Consider the following 23,186-nt stretch of genomic DNA (forward strand, 5'->3'; position numbering starts at 1 on the left):
ATTTTCCAATCATTATTGTATTCTTTTAGCCATCTAATTTTATTGATACTTTCTAATCAAAGCAAAAACAATTTTCATTACCCTATGGGATAAAACTATAAAGGTAAAATTCTTCTACACACAGTGAAGCAATCCCTTATGTTCGAATGAGGGCTCCTTGCAGAATCATATGGAATATGAACTGACTTTCCTGCCATCTCTTTTTTCAGGCTTAAACCTGTTCCCCAAAATCCTGATCTATTCTCAACTGGTTAAATTACTTTAGTTACTAGGTAAATTTTGCTAGAATGCGTGTCATCCATCTAACATTGAATGCCATATGTGTCCGATGCCTGAACTGCATGAAACTTTTAGTAAAAGAAACAGATTTCTGGTGGATCAGAAGCAAACTTGATCAGAACAGCATTTTCTTGTAGTCTATGCATAACACTTTGGCACTTCTTTTCCATTGGTATTGTACATTTACCCTGTAAGAACAGAAAAAGAAAATGTTTGGTTCATTTTCTGAGCATTTTTTTTTATCAATTTCACCACATTGGCATTTTTATTTTAATCTTATGATTTTCGTAAATCATCAGCCGAATCTGCTGCTGTGTGTAATATATGATAAAGATGATGGGGTTTTTTTTAATGACCTTTGAGTCATGGAAGATGTTCAAACATGAATGTTTACTGATTCAATCTATTAGGATTTATAAGTAAAAGATATGCTAGTGTGTTGAGTGTGTTGGAGAATCTTGTTGCAGTCACACTCCTGAAGGCCTGACATTTGACTGAGAAAATGAAACTAAGAAGCCCGTCACCTTCAGCTGCAAGTCACAATATCACTACTTCAAATAGTGAGAAGATCAGTAGACCTACCTGGTACTCACTGAAGATTGCAATGTCTCAGGATAAAAATTGCTTTCATTTTTTTCCAAATTATTGTTCCTCATGGAAGTGGTCAGCTACTAGAAGGTTAACAACATGAACTTATATAAACATTAATTTTTCCAATTATTATGAAACCTCAGCATCCACTTCATAGCATATTGTTTCGACTTGGTTTGTGCATCATCTGGAAGCACTATATGGTATTATATGTATGTTGCAATTATACTTTTTTATTATCATTTGAGTTATTACATCTTTTTGCCTGTTGTCACCTCATGCAGTCCAACTTGTGGTAGTATTTTTTAATACATAATAAACATGATGGTGACTAGCTTTGGTAAAGGTTGACTAGGGATTACAAGACAAAAAGTAATTTGCTATTTGTTTTCACAATGACTGAACAACTCTAAACTGAGTGTAAAGATCCTGTTACACAGACACAGTAACATGGCAGATCATCAGTGTTAAGGCCAAATATTAAGTCTATATAAGGGTATAAAAGTAAGCTTGTTAGCTAGGGAAGTTAGATAGCTTTAGAAGTGTAGAGAATAGACATCTAATAAAATTCTAATTGATATTTTAAACAATTTCACAGGTCTCTGGTAGCTAAAATGGTGAAACCTTTTGCAGAGTTCAGGCCTGGTTTGTGTTGAAATTCTGTTGCTGCTAAAGATGGGAGAAGAAAGAGTTTTTTTCTGTCTTAGGTGTTCTCTTCTGGGTAGAACAGAAAGGAAATGTGATAAAAATAAACCAGAAAATGTTGATAGTGCATCACCACATGAGCAAGTCAGAAGAGGCGATGAAGGAACTGCCAAGTGAGCCCTGTGACGATGCAGCTTCCAGGGAAGAGGACAGCAGTGGTGGAGGGCTTGCCAGGGGTGTTTTCTCACAAGTGGGTAGAGAACCACCTGCAAATTTAGCAGCAAATTCTAGCAAAATTTCTTCAGGATAGTCCTGAGGGGTTTTAAACCCATTGAGTACCCTTGGTTTTTTACCTTACCTGTTCTGTCGCTTCCCCATGTGCAGTTGTTCAGCATTTCAGACAAGCTGAAACCAGGTCTGTTAAAGTCAAAGCACTCAAAACTGCATGACACGTTCTATTCTTCACTGAGGCCATGAACAATTGCAGAGCTGCCAGTTTCTGACTGAAATAATAGCTGTACATATAGGATCACTTGTTAGACAGATGGCTGAGAAAGGTACCGTTTATCTGCCAGGCAAGGTCTCATAGCTCTTAGCATCCATTCATAAGGAAAGCATCATTAACTGTTAGCTATTGCTAATTACCTCACCTTAGTAGGTGTTAAATTAAAATCCTTTTTTCCTGGAGTCTCTATTTTGTATGACATTTTCTGCAATGGCACTGGAAGAGGAAAAGTATGTGGGAAGGAAGAGGTTATGTGTTCATGTTTATTGGCTGGGTATGCTTCATAGGATCCGTTTCTCTCTCTCTGCCTGGCACAGTAAGTGTGCAAGGTTATTTATGGCTTTCCTTACTACCCCGTCTTTCCTAGTTCCCACTTCTGTACAGTCTTTCCATGTTTGGTATCATGTGTTTGCTTTTATTACTCACAAGTCCCTCATCATAAGAGATGGCTCCACAGTTAAACTCTCAGGATTTTTAAGGCCAACATGAAGTATGATCTTTAGCCCTTGCACTTCGAACAGCTCCTGTTGCGTTATTTGTCAGCTGAAGTTTCTTACTGTTTGTTGATGAAGATGTAGACGTGCACTGCACATGAAATGAGGATACTTCACGTCACAACGGCAAAGTTGAAGGTTTTTCAGCATGTCTGAAAGGATTTGAGAGAAGATTTAATAGAAATTCATAGTGCTAGATCACCAGCCTAGTCTTCCTTAATTTTGCTAAAGATTTTTCTCCAAAGTCTAAGCCAAACCTGTAATAATGCAAGGCATCTGTCTTGAATGTAGTATTCTTCACCCTTCTATAAGAATACAAAGAGGAATATCTAATTTCTTTCATACAGGTATAAACAAAGGCATAGAAATAAGCAATTTACAGTAAATTAATGGGCAAGAATAGGATGGAGGTCTGAGAATATAAACCCCAAATCTCTTCATTCCTAGTAGAAAAATATCAGGAACATAATGGAAACATTTTTAATTTCTTGTTTTGTTAAAAGCATCAGAAACAAAAGTAGGCTTCTGACATTTTTTTTTCCTTCCTGCTCTAGCAATGTGGTGTCTTTCATGATGTACAGTATACAGTGCCTGCAAAGCTCAATCTGATGTTGCAAAGCATTTCTGAGAAAGAGTGAGACCAGAGGAAAGCTGGACAAAGGCAGCAATAAAATCTCATTGCTTCTCTACTTGGACTTTACAAGCACTGCAAGAAGCTGTCAGCTTTCAAGCTGAATGCATTTGTATCAATGCAATGAAAGAAGCCAGTTTTTAAGTTATTTGGGGTAATGCTGTGTTTGTCTGCCTTTTGACACAGGCTTCAGCAGCTGTGAGGAAAAAACGTTTGTTGCCTTGTGCTCAGGCAGTTCTCTGACATTCTCTGGTCTAGTTTAAGGCACAAAAGCATCTCTGTGTCAGAGCCCCACAGAGTGCCTTGTCTGTGCCAGCTTTTGTTAAGCTGCCCTTTTGAAATACACGGAGTCTCCCTCCTAAAAGCATGGAAGAAGTAATTCAAGGAAAAGAAGATAAATCCTAATAAAGCATCAGAAATATTCTGCAATGGTATTTGCTGTAGGAATTCATCCTGCAAACTGTATTTCAGGCAGCCTAACTTCAGCTGTTTTCTTCACTCAGCTGAATGAAATTAAAAAGCTCTTCAAAGTCTTCCCTGTCCCTGCTTCTGAAATTTAGAAATTGAGCATGGGGATTGTCAGTTGAAGTGAAAGAGACTGTATTGCAAAAGATCAACATGGAATAGGATGAGAAGTACTTTTAGAAACAAGACTTACCACCACCCATGGATGACACCCAGTAGGGGAGTCATGCAGTGAAAACAGGTGGTGATGGTCCTTTACATAATCTTGCAAGTTACATTCAATGATATAGAAACTAACCTTCAATTTATTAGTTTGGGCTCTTAAATGTTGAAAATTACCAATAGAGTACAGATTCATTTTTGTTGTAGGTGTTTTTAGCCTGATAGTTAAAACTGACTTGTGGTCAAGGATACCTCCAGATCTGAGATTTCAGTTTCTGGAGTGGAATATTAGCTTGGATATATGCCTTGTGTTAGATAACAAGCTTCCCTTCTCCTCTTTTGCTTTCCCTCTGTATGCCTCTGAAAGAACAAAACCTGGCCATGTAGGATGGAAGTGAGCCACACACTTTGAAGCCCTTTAGATATAACTGGGGAAAAGAGAAGGTGGGATGTGTGGCACAGCACATTTTCCTTCGGTCCTGACAGACCAAAAAGATTAAGATTCTCCCACCCAACATGATAAATCTGGTCATTTAGAGCTCCTTTGAAAAGGTTGAAAAGTTAATATTCCTTATGTCTCAAAGTGTTAATTACAGGAAGTAGGACCTGAGAAATAGATTACTTCTGTGAGCACCATAGAATGGCTTACCAGCTCTAGGCAAGGAATGCAAGAAGAACAAAAATACTAAGTCTTTCTGGTCTAGGATTAAGATTTGAAAAATGAGGGATTAGCACAGTGGATTTGTTTTAAGAGGAAAAAAATGGATTTCTCAGGCTTTCTGGAGTATCTGAGGAAGGGATATGAAGAAATGCACTTTCTTAATTGTAATGGCTGTTAAAGCTAGAAATCTAATGTCAACTTAAAATCAGCAGAATTAAAAATTCAGTTTCTTGGTCAACGTAACTTTGGGTCGCAATGGAGTTAGACAAGGCAATGCATGCACTGGGTCAATTTGTCATGATCATTAATCATTGCGGTCACTGGAGTCAGGTTCAATTTACAATAAATCACATCTTTATTGATTTGCAAACAAAGCAATGCTGCAATGACACTGGCATGAGGGACCCTCTCTTTTGGGGGTTGATTTGTTTTCAGTTTAGACAGGTTTTTATCCCCATCTCCCTTGCTGTGTATTCACAGTTTTCTATGAAAATAACAACTGGTTGTTTTTATGTAAACATTTATCTCTCAAGCACTGTCCCTGGAGGTTGGAATTGACTGGGAACTTGTACAAGTCTCATTCACACTCAGCTAGTACTTGTTCATGGCTTTGTATGGAAAGGAAAACAATTCACAGATACACAAAATGTATATGTAGAAATTCTATTATGCATACACATGCAACACTCAAAACATATCCCCAATACATCACACTTTTAATTTGTAATGTGACTCTACAGTATGACTCATTTTTCACATAAAAATCCTCAATTTTCTGAGTTTTGTATCCCATATCCCTGTTTTTTATTTATGCCACCATAAGACAAAAGAGGAGGTCACCTGAACTAGACAACTGTCAAAAAATATTTTCTTAGAAAATTATTTCTGAAACAGTAGGGTATTTTTCTTCTTAATAATAAATCCTTAACTATCATGATCTCAGCCATTAGTTCAGATTCCCTGTTTAGTGAGGCAAGGTGTAAAGAATGTGCTACTACAGCTGCTGTTAGAAAAGGTATTTTTCCCCTTCTTAGATCTGAGTGATGAGGTCAGATTGAATGTGTGCATTTTTTTCCCTTCTATAGTTTTCCAACCATGTCAGTTCAGCTTTTGTGCTTTTGTTTGTTTGTTTTCTATTCATCAGGGGAAAGAGATTTCTAGAAGTCACTTTTAGTTGTAAATATCAGTAATTAAGTAGTCGACAATTAGTCTGAGAAACAGTGACTCAAGAGCAGAGTTCTTTGTCAACTAATTCTTGTTCCTGTGCAGTAGAAATTATATCTGGAGCTGCAGAGTAGAACTCATGATACTATAGTCCTTGAAATATGTTGCTAGTAATAGCATAATTATACTGAATTTGCAGAAAATAAAAAAGCAATTCACAGCATTTTTCTTCATAGTGCTTTTCTGTCATGAATTCAAGCATGCCTATTTGTTCTGAAGGAGGGAAGTGTCCTCATCAATCATCCAAGTGAAAAGGCAAAAGTACAATTGCCATAGTATCCTTTTTTACTGTTTCTAAACAAATGTATATGTGAATTGGTACATGTAGCTCTTACAGCATTACAGTTGTCTCTTGAAGCAATTAAAACTGATAAGCAGTTACACCGTTAATTATCTTGGCCTTTTAAAAATCACCTATATGTTAAACAGTTGTACTATTCATTATACATTTCTGAAAAAGCAGTTTTTCCATTGAGTCCCACATTTAATGTGCAAACTATCAGGAAAGTCACTAGTAGCAAAAAAGGAGGAAAATTTGAGCGGGTTCCACTTTTAATGACCATACCAGCTAGTTTTACTGTTGTAGCTGTCACCTCTTATGTTATGGTCATTCTGTTTCAGACACACTTCTTTATATTATCACTTCTGTTTTAGCTTATGCTCTGCCATCTTCTTCAAATAACGGAGATTGTTTTCTAAAGTTCTTCAGATAACATTCTGCAAATTGTACTAGCAGAGTTTTTTTCTTTTTTCTCTGTTACAATGGTTTCTTGTAAAACATCAAGAGATGGTCTTCAAGAAACATGAATAATCTGGGACTTTTCTTGCTAGTTAATTTTAACTCTCAAATAGTGGGTTGTGCTATCAATGTACTCATCTATTACATAATTTTTGTTTGCCTATTTTAGTGATACAAAGTTTAATTGAGGAAAGCTCTAAAATCCTTAAATGCTTTTGAATAAATTGTCTTACTCTTTAAGTACAACACATGAAATACTAGAATATAATTAATGCATTACTAATTAAAAAAAATAAGGTAGAAAAAATAGAGCAGTTTCTCCATCAGAATTTAATTTCCTCTTTCAGATATATGCCTGAACTACAATGTTGTATTAGTTGTTCTTTAAACTGAGGTAGTGGGTCAGGCTATATAGGAGATAATAAACAATTTTTCCCTAAACATCCTTCACAAATAATGTGTCTTCTCACCTTGCTACATCACATAACTACTATTGATTACCTGCTTTCTCTTAAATTTTGCTTCTGTTCAGCACTGAAGGGCACATGCAGGAGTTCTGACAGATTGATCAGGATGTGCAGAATGTCATTTAAGGAGATGAGACCTCTGACCCTCGACTGAGAAGCCAATCCAAGCTGCCGTGTGAAGTGTGTTCTCTAGCTACCCAAGTCATTGCACTGATATTTTCTCTAGCTTTAGAAATATATATGTGGTGTTTATGTAAGTTTCTATAGATACATGCTAGGCAAAGTTACACAAAGGAGTGTTACAATAACTATGGCTGACCATTAAAAAGAAAACAAAACAAAAAGAGAGAAAAAAAAAGAAACTTTGAATTTTAACTTATTTTGAAAGATGCAGTTGCTAGAAATAGGAAAACAATGCCATGTATCAGCAAAGTTATAATGAACTTAATTTGACAGTATTGCACTGCTGGCAAACAAGGCACCTGACTTAGACAAACTGGTAAAGAGTAGAACAGAGTTGATATTGTTTCTTGGAAGAATGTTCATTATGACAAATCTCAAAATAACCTTGGTTTCAAAGACACAATTACTAATATTGTATTTGGGAGTGAAACAGGTTAAAAAAAAGCTAATGAAAAAAGATATTAATGACACATTCCAAGTAATACAAAGGACAGAACTTGAATAATGTAACAGAAAAAACTCCCAAGAAAAGTGTCATTACTGTTGAGCTAAATGATATCTGAATATCTCACAAAAGAAAATGAGATTGTACATGGAGATATTTAACTTGACATTTGTCAGCCAACCCCTACGTCCCATGAAAATGTGGTCATTGAGAAAATGCAATAAGTGGTTGGAAGTGGTTTAGTTGCCTGCATCCTTAAAATATCTTGGAAGGGTCTTTGACCTGTATGTTGGACTGAGAAAGAAAATCTTCAAGAATATTGTCTGTACTGTCCTTTAGAAAACATCTTGGATATGGTGATATGTTCTCATCTGGGTCTTTAACTTGAAGGATAACAGGTGATTATAGCACCCCACCAAGAATGGAAAAGGAAAAAAGAAGAAAGTAACAAAGACAAAAAACTCTGCCCTGGTCAAAAAGAGATCAAGATAAATCTAGCACCATTTCTATCCATTTCTTTTATGTTTTGCTCGACTTGCTATTATTGAAATCATGCAAGATCCATAGAGAAGGACAAAGAAAAGAATTTAACCAGAAGCCCTTCAGCTACTTTCCTGCTTACAATATGATGTGATTGTATCCTAGGCCCCTAAAGATTTCAAAATGTTAGGGTTGCTGTGCTCAGAATTTCTCTTTTGACATTAGAAGTTCAGAGAGGTTCAGAGATTTTTTTATCATTTTGAGTGAAGAGAGAGGCATAGTAATAGAGTTTAAATTCCAGCCAGTGCTAGCATAGCAAACAATAGGGGGAAAAAAGTTCAGACACCAATTCTGTGATTGCTGAGACCTAGTTGTGCGCAAAAGATGGGATGTTGGCAAGCAAGACCTGGATATTGGCTTGCTATGTCCTCAGGTTGGCTTTTCTTGTTTCATATGCTGATACATTCCTCACATTATGGTTCCAATAAATGTTTGTATTGGAACTGAAGTTATTGGCGTATAAATCTTTACATTGTTTCACTGGCTTTTAAAAAATGAATCTAAGTTCTTGTATGCTGCAGAAAGCAGATTTGAGCAACATAACCAGGCTGCAAACTGAAAACTGCTGCATGGACTAGTTGTGGGGATATTTATCCCTTGGCATCCTCATCATGTTGTGATTGAAGAAACTCCAACACTATATTAGAGTGTAGACAATCATAGCCTTATGGCCTGCATTATTTTTTGTAACTCTTACCCCTTTTACAGTATTTATCGGGTGGCTCACTTTCTGTTGTCACCTGTGAAAGCAAGGGTAAGCAGCAGGAGATCTCTGTGGTTTGTTCTATTCTTAGAAGCCAATTACTGTCTGGTTTTGTACTGTTTGGAAAGGTTATTCTTCTATGTCAGAAAATACAAAGTGCAGCAGCTTGGTGAATGTACAGAGGAGGCAGGAATATTGCTGCGATAACTGTTGTCTTGATCCAAGAAGCTTTCATCTGAATGCAGGTTGTCTGGTAAGCCAAAGGAACAGAGTGACTAGTGAAGTTAATTTTTTGCATGTTTGATAGTAGCCATATGGAAGGACCTGGGACACTGAACACTGAATTTTACGCAAGATATTGGAAGCATATCAAGTCTTCAAAATAACACCTTTCTAACACTCATCCAGACAGCCACTTTGTCTTCATCAAATGCTTTTTCTTGAGCTTGCCATGAAAGGTTTGTTGTTGTTGTTGTTTGGTTTTTTGTTCGTTGTTTGTTTTAATGAAGCAAACCTGGGCTTTATGTTTTTAAAAAACCTGCCTCAGGTATTTGACCATTTTGTGGTTTAACCCCAGCAGGTAACTAGGACCACGCAGCTTGCTCACCTCTCCCCACCCCAGTGGGACGGGGGAATGAATCAGAAAGGGAAAAAAAACCCTCATGAGCTGAGAGAAGAACAGTTTAATAAGATGGCAAAGGAAGATAAGGTAATAATAATAACAATGATAGTAGAATATACAAAACAAGTGATGCACAATGTGATTGTTCCCTGCTCACACCACCAATAGCTCATTTATTCCCGAGCAGTGGTATTCGCCCCCAGCCAACTCCAGTTTATATGCTGAGCATTACGTCATATGGTAAGGAATACCCCTTTGGCCAGCTTGGGTCAGCTGTCCTGGCTTTGCTCCCTCCCAAATTCCTGTGCACCTGGCAGAGCATGGGAAGCTGAAAAGTCCTCAGCAACAAAAAAAAGTCAGTGAATTACCAACATTCTTCTGGTACTAAATCCAAAAGACAGCACTATACCAGCTACTAGAAAGAAAATTAACTCTATCCCAGCTGAAACCAAGACAGACCGGCAGAATAAAACATGGCTGGGTAGCACCATAGCTGAAGCCTCACCATGACAACAAATCTGAAATAAAAACCATTTGAGGTATTTCTTGCATTTGAACAAAAATAGACTTTCTCTGCATTAAGCGATAAATTTGTTCAGGTAGATAGCTTTTTTTTTTTCCTTCCCTCTCAAATTAGTTATGTTGGCTAATTTTTGACCTGCTATGCTTGTTCCTTTTTTCTGACATCTTAGCTGACCAACTTCCTCTCTCTGGCAATAATCCAGTGACATTCAAACTATCAATGCTAGAGTGTACTTCTACCTTATCCTTATTCCCATTTCTTTTTGCTTAATACAGTTTTGGCATCCTTCTTTCCCCAGCACTCTCCTCTTCATCATTTCTCTTTCACTACAAAACCAACTGTAAATTTCCTATGATTATTTTTTTTCCATTCTTTGCCTTTCCAGATTAAAAAAAAAATATATATTGTTCACACAGACCCAAACACTTTTTGCTACTTCTGTTATGGACAAGTGACAAATTTCAATCTTGATTGCATTTTGGTTGACTCTTCCACAGAGAGAGGTCTGATGTGAGTACAGAGTAGCCTGGAATTGAAGATCAACAAAAATGATCTGCAAAGTGTAAGTGATGAGGAAAGTCTGAACACATCCAAGTCATTTAGTGTAGCAAAGAAAAACAGAGAATACATGATAATGATTTCAAAATCTATAAAAAGGTAATATGAAGAACAAAGGATTAAAGAGGATTAAAGTGTTTCATAATAGATAGCTTAAGAAGCAATGATATTACAATTGTAGGAAAGCAGATGTTAGACAATAGAAAATATTTCTTAATGGTGTAAATATGGTTGAATGGGCATCACTGAGAGTTCTAAAGACCAGAAATGATGGAGGTGTGATTTATCTTCTCTTGGGGCAGGTAACCTCAATATCATTTTCATCCATATCATTAATGGTTCTGTGACTTCCAATCTCTATTCTATTAGCTGTTCACTTAAATAGACTCAATCAAACAGGATTTCACATCATCATTATCCCTGTAGTGGTTTCTCAGATGTACTCATTACATAGAGAATTAAATCAGATTGTAAGTGACCTTTACTTGAGGACAGTTTTTAAGTGTCAGTTCAGCACACGGCACAGTAGAAAAATCTATTGAGGTTACTCTGAAATACATCTCTCTCTTTGCAGAGAAATTCTAAGGCTCCTTCGAAATTAGGAGGAATGAGAAGTATAAAGATCAAAGACAAGAAAAGAAAAAAAAGGAAAACTGACTGGCTTGTCACACTGAATAATCTTAGACTATGTTGCTGGACATTGTGAGCAGGATCTGAAGTTCACAGTTGCCTTTAATCAAAACTGACTTGTTAAGATCTTTGTGAGGGTAACTGAACAGCTATGTTGCAAAAGTATAAGACAAATATCATTGCATAGCTACACAGAAATAAAATGTGACTTCATGCATAGCAGTTACTATGTGGGATTTTTGTTTGCTTGCTTGCTTGTTTGTTTTTCTAGTTTCCTTCCTTATTTTGTTCACATTTAATAGTAAGTATGAATGTAAAAACTTCAAATCAAAAAGTTCCCGGAAAGGAATTGTTAAGTTTGCTTTTTTCTACACTGCCTGTAGAAGATTTTGATGAACTAGTATTTTGGATTATATCTCAAAACAACAAGAGCGAAAGACAGAGATAAGAATAAAGCTCATACATTTCTATTAAGTCCCTTCAACTATGTGCAGTGGAATACATCCCATGGTTCTAGGTCTCTGTCTGAATTAGATGTTTCACATGTAATTTGCGCAAAGCAGTGTCTGATGTTGCTTAGTTGGCTGAAAGCAACGAGCTAGACATTTTGGTCCATGAGCTTTTCTGATGCAAGGTTTAACAGGAGCCAGTGATTGTGAGGCATATCTCATCATCTGATCTAGGGTTTCTCCCACTCTCAGCCATATTTTATCCTGTCAATATGAGACCACATTGTCTCAACTAACTTAGGTAAGGTGAAGAGTTTGATAATATTACAGGCCTTCAGGAGCTAAGGTACAGGACAGATTAGAAAATCTTCTATTGCTTATCATGTGTCTGTTCCTTAGCCAAAGAAACTAACTTCTTTCTGAACATCTGATACTCTATGGTGATCAGCCCTACTCACTTTTTAAAGTAAATATACAAAAGAAACTGCAAGTTTTACAGGTATTGGAGGCTTTTGTACTATAGTTTCTGTGAAGCGTATGAAATGGTAATTTAAAATTACTTGTTTACATTCTAATCAACACTAGGATTCTTTTTTTTTTTAATATGGTTCAGACCTCTTAAATAACATACATAATTTTTACTGACTATTTGTTAGTCGATTATTTTAATTCAGGCTTACAGCCATTGATCTACATCTTGTACATTTATTTCCTACAGTGTTTTCTATCAAGATTTAGATCTAGTTGATGATCCAATATGTACCTCCAGTTATATTTCCATTTAAAACAGATTAACCCTGCAATGAAACATATGGTTCTAACCAGTAATCACATATACCATATATTTAATTCCCATGAATGGAAGTGGAGTTGTTGGTGAATGTCAAAAGATTTAATTCAAAGTATTTATCCAGTACTGTTAATTTTATTTTACAAAATCAGAAGTGTTAAGAAATGAGTGATTTAGTGATTGTGATTTTATTTTCACTTTCTGAGTGAAATGTGATTAAATGTCTGATAAAATATTGCATTAAACAATGATTTCTAAGTTTAAATATTTGAATTCTGTGCTTGTATTTTCTACATTTTACTTAGCTATAATTTAACATAAGGATTACTTCATTATATTTTGTAGTTTTAAATAGAAGGTCGTGCTTGGTAAAGGTCTACTTTAAATCATGTCTATTAAAATAGCTCCTACTGTTTCACAAGTGATTGGAACAGTGGGTACATTTGCTGAAATCGGTTTGTGGTCTTTCTGTTAGAATGTATCAAAAAGAAACAGGATTTAAAAAGGAAAAAAAAAGAAAAAAGTGTCCTTTCTACCAATAGAGTTCAAATTTGTCAAATAATACTTGTCGAGTTCATTGATTCTGGACTTTTACTTGTCAGTGACAACCTGCTGTCCTCAGGAAGCAGATCCTGCTTTTAAGGAGAAGGTGGTAATTCAAATCTGAAGGTGTAAATCACCTCTGTATTTATAGCAATAAGCCCACACTTTTTAATTAACTATGTTTGTTATTAAAATTACTTCCATATCATCTCCAATGATGGAGTGACTATGTTTGCAGTAATGTGCATGAAGGGACAATTTGGCTTAAGATACCTTGATTAACTGAATGTCATCCTCCTAGTTTGCTGTCTGAGTGTGCAGAAGCAGAAGACTCTACAGCTGTATACTACACAAAATTGCAATTTATATGTTGTAGACCAAGAAGCAAATTCTGACAGAAATGAAAGAATACATCCCCATAAGATACAGTTCAGATGTTAAGCATAAAAAGTATGAAAATGTATTTTGCTTACTCTCTCAGTTTCTTTTATGATTTCCCCATTCAGTTGCTTAAATAACTTCCCTGTAGTCCTAGATATTAATGGTGAGATATTTAGCATTTGGTTCAAGCTAGTTTCTGACCACTTTTGTTCGTTTGGACTCCCAGTGTACATTTTGTAAAAGCAAGACTGTATCTTCAACATAATCTACAGTCATATTCTCTCCAATCAAATTCTCTTTGCATTTTTAATTGGATGTGATATTCTTCATCACCTGTCTTAAACTATATAAAAGATGCTTATACCAGTAACCAAATGCTAATTATATTAAAACCTTTGGGTCTGTATTTTCGAGATGATTTTACAGATATGCAAGCTTGATAGAAATATGTGCATGTACCTCTATATGTACATATATGCAAAATTTGCAAGATCAGGCATTTAAGAGTTAGGAAGGGCCAGTCTTTTTATGTACAACCAGCTTGAAACTGACTCCCATAGGTTCATGATTCCATATTTTGCAGTCATGTCACCAAGAATTTTTTCTCCACAGATCTCTGCCTTAATTCCAGACATGATAGTATTGCAGAGGTAGCAAGTCTGTGGAACTTGCTTTCATCTTTTTTTCCCTTTTAGATATAGTGGCTGGAAAATGAAAGAAGATGGCTGTAGAGCCCAGGCAGGTAAATGTTTCCTTGCGGAGTAAAATTCTGTCCCTATTTCATCAGATGTAAGTGGAATTCCATCCCTCTTTCATCTGATGTGGTCCTTTCTGATGCCCTGAGTTGCACTTTTCCAAGTATATACAGATAGGGCTGTGCTTCAGCAACAATAGGTGTTAGAAAATGTTTGCCTGCTCAAAAATTCAGCTGCAATAAATGTTCCAATTCATGAACCTAAAACTAATAATGTTTTTGGTTTTGGTGTTTTTTCAGTCTGACTCTAAAATGGGAAATAGTGTTTCAGATCATAGTAAGTATTGTAAAAATCAATACTAACTATTTGCGAAGGACCTGGACTTTATATGGGGATAAACACCACAGAGGACTTGTTGCCAAATGCATCAATTACTGCTCAGAATAGTGTTTGGATGATGGATAACATACAAAGTATGGACCAACAGCCTAAACACTGTGTTGAAAACAAAAATAAAATTGCTGCTTTATTGCTTCTTTACATGCAACTAAATGCCAAATAGTAAATGTGCATTATGAAATGTATGGAATTCAAAGATCTGCAAGCAAATGCTTTTTGCAGTAATATGTTATTTCTGGCAAAGCTTCATAGCAAAAAGCAGTTTGTGTGATTTTTTCTTTTTTTTTCTTTCTTTTTCAGTTTCCATTGATGAAATAAAATCAGGGTGGTTTTGGGTTTGGGTGATTTTGTTTGCTTAGATGGTTTTTGTTTGTTTGTTTGTTTTCTTTATTTATAATCCTTTTAACCTTCATTCCAATGAGTGATAAGAAGTTAGTTCTTCTCAGGAGATGTACTCCCCTTTTCTTCTTTTTTTTTTTTTCCCCCTCTTATTCTTGAGTTTTTTCTTTCATTTTGTTGTCTAGATTTCCAGAAGATACTGAATTCCCCATGTGGCAGGACAGAATAGGTGACTGAGCTGCTGAAGACCAATAGTATGAACCAAGTACCAGCCCATAAGAGAGGTAACTTAACTACCACACCATTTAACAGAGTAACAGAGGATTGTGGAAAAAAAAATAGTTTAAATATTCTCTCTTTTTTTTTTTATGTACTACTAATAAGTTAAGATTAGGGCTTTCTGGTTGCCGCACTGCTTAATGATGCCAAGTGTTTGAAAAGAAATTAAGGACAATAATGTGGGAGTTTAGCTTAACATTGTCAAGATGCTAAAAATAATATATTTTACTTATTTTTTTCAGGTTGGTTTTGAACAGTCAGCATACAATCAGGTCATATATGCAAGCTTTTCTTCAACCATGGGTGTTAAGAAAAGCATGTTTCTCAAGGAAAGCCAAAAGCCTTTCATAATCATGGGTCTCCAGAAACCAGAATTTTAAGACATGTAGAAAATACCTTGAAACCAGTAACATTATTACAAGAATTAATGACACTATTATTTTCCCCCCATAGTAGCAGACTTCTATTATGTGTTGTAAGGGAAACTGGTGATGTCAGACCTGGACAGCACAGCTGGATTCAGTAAAACACCTGTAAACATGTGCAGCTCTCATGACTTTCATGTGGATCAGCTTGTAGGACCTACAAAGCATTCCTGAATACAGGTTAACATCTATGTAGTTACTTTGTTATTAGTTAGCAGACCAACTAAGATAGGTCTGTGACAATAAGTATGAAAAAAAGTTGTGTGTTGTATTCATTTTGCTTTTATAAGTAACTCAAGAAGTTCTCACAGTGGCCAAAGTTATATAAAGGAATATTCAGAATAATTCTATTTTTTTAAATTTATTTACATGTACATGTCACTGTTTTACATGTAAGTATACTGGTTTTGTCTCAGCATTCTGAAAAGATTGAATTGCTTGATTTGCAGTCTGGATAACTTGTTTTAAAAAGAAAGAAATTTGGTTTTTTAAAGAAAACAGAGCTCAGACATAAAAAAAAAAACTGGAGACATTAAAGTCCCAACATTATAATAGGAAAGGCAGAGCTTGTCCCTTGCTGAAGCTGGTGGGAGACACATCTGAGATTTTTCTGTTCTGCTTTGGAGCTGTAGTTCAGAGACTCTTGAGATAGTGCTCTATATTTTAATACTTAATCCAAATATAAAGAATAAAGCAAAATGTGAGCTGAATAGGGCCATTAATCTTTTTCTGTGTGAAGAAAGAGTCAACCTCTAACTGTACTTTTTATTATAAAATACAGCCAGAAGTCCGGAAGATTCTGAAGTAAAGTCTACTTTAACACCCTGCTAATAGCTGTTCCAATTGAAAATTTTCTTGTGCCAGCACACCATAGCCCAGCTGATGCAAACGATAGATGCTTCCTATTTTCTTAAATTGGTTTCCAGCCTCTGGATTTTTTGCTGTGCAAAAGCTGCTGTCCTAGAAGAGTTCATGTAATCCTTTTAGAGGCTGGATATGCTCGCATTAATTTCCTCCATACCTTTTTCTGTGAATTAAGCCTGGCACAATTGTGACTGTTCCCTTTTGATCAAACATTCTGGACAAGGACTGCAGTTCATTTACTACCTCTCAAGTAACCATGTCGAAGTGCATTAGAGAGCGTGATGTCTGCGGAGGTGTTGCTACTATCTGCACTAAGCAGGCACATTTGCAAATTCATGAGCTCTTTTTGAAATTCATGAGCCATCCTCTGCCCAGTTTTTCATTTTGTTTTCTACAGTAGAATATTCAGAACATTCATTTGTCTTTTTCTTCTTCTCAAAGCACATTACTGCATCTTTTAAAATATAAAGCCAACAATAAAAAGAAACCAAGTATATAAATACAAGGTAAAACAAGCGTATGTGAATAATGGCCTTCCTCCTTAGCCACAATTCTTTCTTCATTCAATGCATTTCCAGCTGAAATCACGGGGCACATGCAATTTCTGTTCATTTCATCAGCTTTCAGTTACCTGTTTGTTTAGGTTTTGTTTGGTTGGTTTGTTGGGGTTTTTTTTTAATAGCAAATTTTCCAGCTCCGTTATATGTTCCAGTGACAAAGTATTTGTACTCATACACAGGAAGTGTACCTGATTGTGAATATATGATGGTGACTAAAGGTGTGCATTTTTCTACAGTCTCACCCCAGTGGCTGAGCATCTTGTCTGATAAATCCCATCTGGTTTTCATGCTGGGGAGTTTTCCTGCACACAGGAGAACGTTGTAAGGACAGCAACAATCACCAAGATAATTTATTGGACCATTTACATGCGCAATTTGTGAACACCATCAAAATGCTTTTTTATCCTATGCATATCCTATGCTACTCACATCATTAGCAGACAAAGTCAGAAAAGCAATTATTCCTCTCACCTATACAGGGCAATGTGGATAATAGAATATACTCTAGGGCTTGGGTGGAATTCATTATATATTGATGTATGAATTTTTCATTTTTGACTCATTGCAAAATCCGTCTTTGTAACTTGATGATCTTTGTAAAAGACAATAACACATATTTGTGGAAATGAGTACTAATGCTAATAAACTGCATTAATCTTTTATATATTGTATATTGTAGGCATTTGTGTCAGGATACATAGAAAACAAAAACCAGAATGATTTAAAGAGCTGATAGGATAAAAAGTAACTTGATGAACTTCAGTACAACATGTCCTGATTTTTTTTCATTGTCACAGTTGACTGTCTTTAGTCTCACACTAAATTTTTTAGTTTCACTTGGAGTAAGATGTGAACCGAATAAATAAAAGAGATGGCAAAGTTGTGGGAGAAACTATAGGGATTACCCTGTTCTCTGTAACCCAGCCTTAAGTAAGTATAGCCACAAAATATCAAAGAAAAAAAATGAGTAATGGGGCAGGGTTTTGAAATATAATTGACAGGGAAACATAAGAAAATTATACAAGCACCTTAAAGACAGAAATTGCTAAAAAAAGTACATCCAAAGAGAAATCTCTACCAACTCCATCAGTTCTAAAGGAGGCATTGCTTTTCTAAGACTGCAAATCTTGCATCAGTGAGACAATACTGTATCAGAAGAAGCTGCAAAATCTAAAACATCTTGTGTCTGAATGTTAATTTAATTGGATTTTTATAAATCATAGAGATATTTTGGGGATTTTATAAGAAGTATATTATTTTAAAAATAAGGGTAGAAAATGTTAAAAAATACATTTTTGTGTGTGTGTTGGAAAAAATCTTGATATAAAAACCAAACAATTGATGTAAATGTATTTTCAAACAATTTTTTTTTCAGGCTTTTTAGTCTTTTCCACAGGAAAAAAGTGATTGAAGCTTTTATATTTTTATCCCCTTTTCCATTAGTATTTTCTATTTTAATGTATATGGTAGTACTATGATAAAGGCCCAGTCCTACAGATGAGGTATGGACTGAATGAAAAAGTGCAGAACCCTCTAATATTAAGATAAGAAGGAGAATCAGAAATGACCACAGTCTTGACTTGTATTGGTAGCAGAAGTTAATCTTTCATCCAGTCAATTTCCACACTTCACTACTTGTTAAACCCTCTTATTGAGGAAGAAAAAAAAAAAAAAAGTCTCTTACAGTCTCCTATATCCTAACAGCTTTGAAGATTGATGTCCAGAGCAGGGGGATTTCCATTGCTCTGTGGAAACCTTACTGAAAAATTCATGGACCTTGCAGTTTTCATGGACTGCTGGCTATCGAGGAAATGCTCTTGGATGTTGTTGCACAGTCTAAGCAAGTTTATGTTAAGCTCAGTGTTCATGAACTGCTTGTGCCACGTGACTGGGGCATTTTCTGTTTGTCAGTTCTAAATACACAGACCCCAGCAATGATATAATGCAAATATCTAACGGCATTGTATGGCTTTGCAAAAAGCCAAAGGCTGAAAGTATGTGAACTTCCACAGAACTTTCCTACTAGTCCTGCCCCAACTCTAACTGCAGGGAAACTCACCGGGAACTACTCAGTTTGCATCATTTTAGCTCTTGTTTTTCCACACGGATGCACTGAAATACCAATTTCAGACATATCAACATAAACGTGTGCAATTCTGCTTTTTGTAGAAGACAGACTGTAAATACAATTTTGAAATCATTTTACTGTTTTCCTGTTTAACTTTTTGCAGTGAACAAAATATTGAAGAGTACTTTTGAAGAAAAACTAACAATATTTGGCATTGGTTAAGTTGAAAATGTCTGGAACATGGGATAAATTGAGTAAAGTTGTAAACTAAAGAAATTGCCTCAAAGTAGTACTTTTAAGCAGGAAAAGATCAAGTTACATGTAAAAAGATGAGACTTTGGAAAAGGAAATAATTAGATATTTGTATGTATATCCATGTGATGTATATGCCTTAAAATACCTTCAAGACGCTTTATCAGATCTCTGGACCAAGCCCAACACAGGTTGTTGTTGAGGATGACTCAGAAAACTCGGACTATAGTGACATGACAGACAAACTCCAAAGAAATGAGGGCCGGGTCTGAGTAGTTCGCAGTTTTCTTCCAAGAACCAGGTCAGGCAATGGAGAATCATGACTGTAAAGTCAGATCCAAGACTCAAGAGTTGCTTTGGCTACCCAGGGAGACAATCGATTACAGCTGGTATGAGTGCACTACCTGTGCCACAACTGGCTCAGAAACTGTTTCCTTATCCAAAAAGCACAGGTAGCTAACAGTAACTGGAAGTTCTAGTCCAACTGGGTTGAGCCCAGCAAACACCTGGGCTCCAAGACTCTTCAGAGATCCTACCTCCCTCACACTTTTCAAGATTTTGAGACAGACATTGGACTGACACCTTGGGGCTATCAATACAGATAATTGTGAGGAGGAGGACTGTAAGTGGAACCTAGGAGCTAGCCAGTGGGAGTATGTCAGCATTTCTAAAATATTTCATGTCAGAAGATATTTATTACTGCAATAAAAAATGACATTGGGGAAAAAAAAGTATCTTCCAATATTACTTACCTAATTAAAATAATAGATGTTTCAAAGTGTTTTTGAAAAGATTTTAAAAGTTCACTAGAAGAGAGATGTCTTAGTTATCTAACAATAAGTGCTTTTTAAGGTATGTGTGCAAAAAGAACAAAATTCCCCTGGCAATTATAAGAATCACTGCTTTAGCAACATATGCTCAAGCTTTTATTCAAATGTAGTGTGATAACATTTTCATGCTGTCTAGCTGAATGACATCCACATTACGGTTATATCAAGCATTTGCTACTAATGTGTAAAAGATTTGATTTTATATTGAATATTTTGGCAAAATGAGCACACAATAAGATATCATAGCTTTGTCTCTATTAAAAATTGTGGTAGGTGGTGCTGAGATAAATGCTGCTAAGTTTGCATCCAAATTTGAACACAAATTAATGAAAATGAAGGAAAGCTTGGCTGTGGGGTTTGATTGGGTTTTCTCTCAGCTTGAGAACAAGTCTTGACAAGTGTCAAAATTCAGAAAACTTAGAAGCAATCCAGTTTTCAGATTTGTCAGAAACACTTACAGTCTCACACACCAGTGATGAACCTAAGAATTCAAAGCAGTTTCTCTGAAGACAAAGAAATGATGCATAGAAAAACTGCTGTTGAAATTACCTGAAATACCCCAAGTGGAAACTACCCAGAGGATTCTGCACTGGAAATGTGGTATGAAGAATTTGACAGTCGGTGTATTATACGTGGTAGATAAGGTGTTTAGAGTAAGACTTCCAATTGCCTCTTTGGTGAAAGAATATCCTAGGGGAAAAAAAAAAAATCTTCACAGAATCAAGTTTGAAAATGTTTGCAAATCAACAGCATGCGATTAATTAATTAGAAGCACATAGAAATGAAAATGTTGTTTAATTTAAAATACCTTCAGCATTACTTGGCTTATGTTTCAACTGATGGTTGAATTATATTTCTAAGCATTCAGAGACTGATTCCACTCATATAGCTTAAATGTTTTTTCAGCCCAGGTTAGAAATTTCCAAGCTCCTGGGAATGAAGTAGAAAATTTAAGAGAATAGCTTTTCAGCCTCCTGCTACCTAAGAATGCAAGTCATTCTCCTTTTAAGCATATCTATTTGCTGAACGTTTTATTCTTTCTGTTTTGCAAGATGCTATGATATCAAGTGAGCAATATTCATTTGAGTGACTGCAGCTGGCAAAAGACGTTTACTAGTATGGAGGATTTCTCATCTGGAAAGGATTGCATGTAAAGAAAGATTTTAATGCCAATGATTGTTCTTGCTGAAGAACAGATTTTTAAATTAGTGTTCCACAGCATACCCTACTGAGTTTGCTAAGGATGTCTCGTGGCTGTACTGCCTCCACTCTTGTTTTGAAAGTGAAATTAGAAACTCAAATATCTGACACGCAACAGAACATGTTTGAACTTTGCTTTTTCTTTCCCCTCCTCTTTTCCCTTCTCTCTGCAAAGTCTGGGAACAATATCCTCTTGCTAAGGGACAGTTTGATCTGAAGAGCACAAAATAATCAATGGTTTGCACCATTATAGGAGTGTTATTTCTCTCAGGATTGCACATACAACGAAGGGAGAAGTCAAGAGAAGACAGTACTTTAAAAGTAAATTAGTGACATTTCATAGGATACTTTTCGTGTTTTGTTTTGGTTTGGTTTTTGGTTTGGTTTGGTTTGGTTTGGTTTTTTCCCAGCATGTAAATGCTCTACATTTCTGTAATATTGGTTCCTTTAAAGGTGTTCTAGTATGTTCACTTTGTACACATATTCCTTTATTTTTAAGTCAGGTATAAGTTTAGTGTACATTGAATAATACTACTGGTGTGAGCCACACATTTTGGGAAAATACCATATAGGCTTTCTCACACTGCTGTTTTAATGTACCTGTATGTTGACTTGTAATATGCCAGCCACTGGCCTCAGTAGAAGAGACTTACAGAAACAAAGAGGAACATTGATTTATTTTGCTGGTTTATACTGTGGGAAAAGAGTTTACAAGGTGCTTTAAAATAATGAACTATGACAGTGTTCAAATACTGCTCTCCAGACCTGCAGCACAAACAGATTCATTTTGAGTCTTAGCTCTTTTATACTATAAAAGTAGACATACTAAAAATGTCATTACTATACCACAGAGGTGTTCACAATATGTAAAACAGAACACTGCATAGACTACATGGTGATAATTGCATAGTTTGGTGTCTTAGGAGGCTTAAAAATGCTGTAAAGCCTAAATTAACTTGTCATACTGAATCCGAGACAAAATGCAAAGTTAATTTCATGGTCACTCAAGTTGAAATACTGTATCTGAATATTCATCAAAAATCTTTCTTGCGTCTCCTGAAATTGCACAGGAGGAAAAACTCAGTTCCAGAATCCTTAGGGTGGCGAAACACCAGCTTTTGGAAGTCCATCTACTGGTACTGAAAGGTGACCTTCAAGTTTCAGAGCCAACACTTGCTGCCGAGTCAATCGTTGCCATTATGACACTTTGGCTACAGCTTGCAGCAATGTTGTAATATTGTCACTCTTGGCAGAATTCTCTATATGCATTAGTATGAGATAGCATATACAAAGCCTGTATAGTCAGTAAAGATGTAAAGGCTAGAAAAATGTAGGAAAACATGTTTCATTTGCTCAGTTCCCTGGGCTCATTAAATTGGTTCAGTAGCTGGATTTAAAAAGACTGAACTGATATATCAGCTCCAAAATATTTTTTATGCCAGAAACAGTAGCACTGTACCTTATAAATCCAATGCTGGATTCTCCTGTGACATACTGCCCTCTTGTGCATCAGTAGCTTTGTTACAGAGATAATCTAAGAGTGAGAAACCCATTTACAGTCTCCCAAAATGCAGCTCTGATATTGATATGAATACAAGAATTTGCAAAATGTTCCCCAGAGCATGATGGACAGAAAGAATATGTAATAAACAGAAGTTCTCAGACTCTCTCTTGAACTCCTTTGACATTTTCTATTTTTAACCAGAATGAATAAGGCTTCTCCTTAGATAAATAGATAAATAAATAAATAAATGTTGTCTTCTTTTCAGATAATACCAAACCAATGAACAACCGTGATATACTGACAGGTAAGGCCATTCAGAAGGCTGTCAAAAGAATGGAGAAATGAGCTGGCAGAAACCTCATAAAGTTCAGCAGAGACAAGTGCAAAATCCTGCCGGGAGAGAATAAGCCTACGCAACAGTGCAGGCTGAAGACTGACCAGCTAGTACCAGCTTTGCAGAAAAGAACCTAGGGGTCTTGAGGGATGACAAGGTGAACACTAGTCAATGATGTACTAATGCAGCAAAAATCCCCTGCTTATC

The sequence above is a fragment of the Caloenas nicobarica genome, chromosome 5 (assembly GCF_036013445.1).
Source record: "Caloenas nicobarica isolate bCalNic1 chromosome 5, bCalNic1.hap1, whole genome shotgun sequence".
Taxonomy (NCBI): domain Eukaryota; kingdom Metazoa; phylum Chordata; class Aves; order Columbiformes; family Columbidae; genus Caloenas; species Caloenas nicobarica.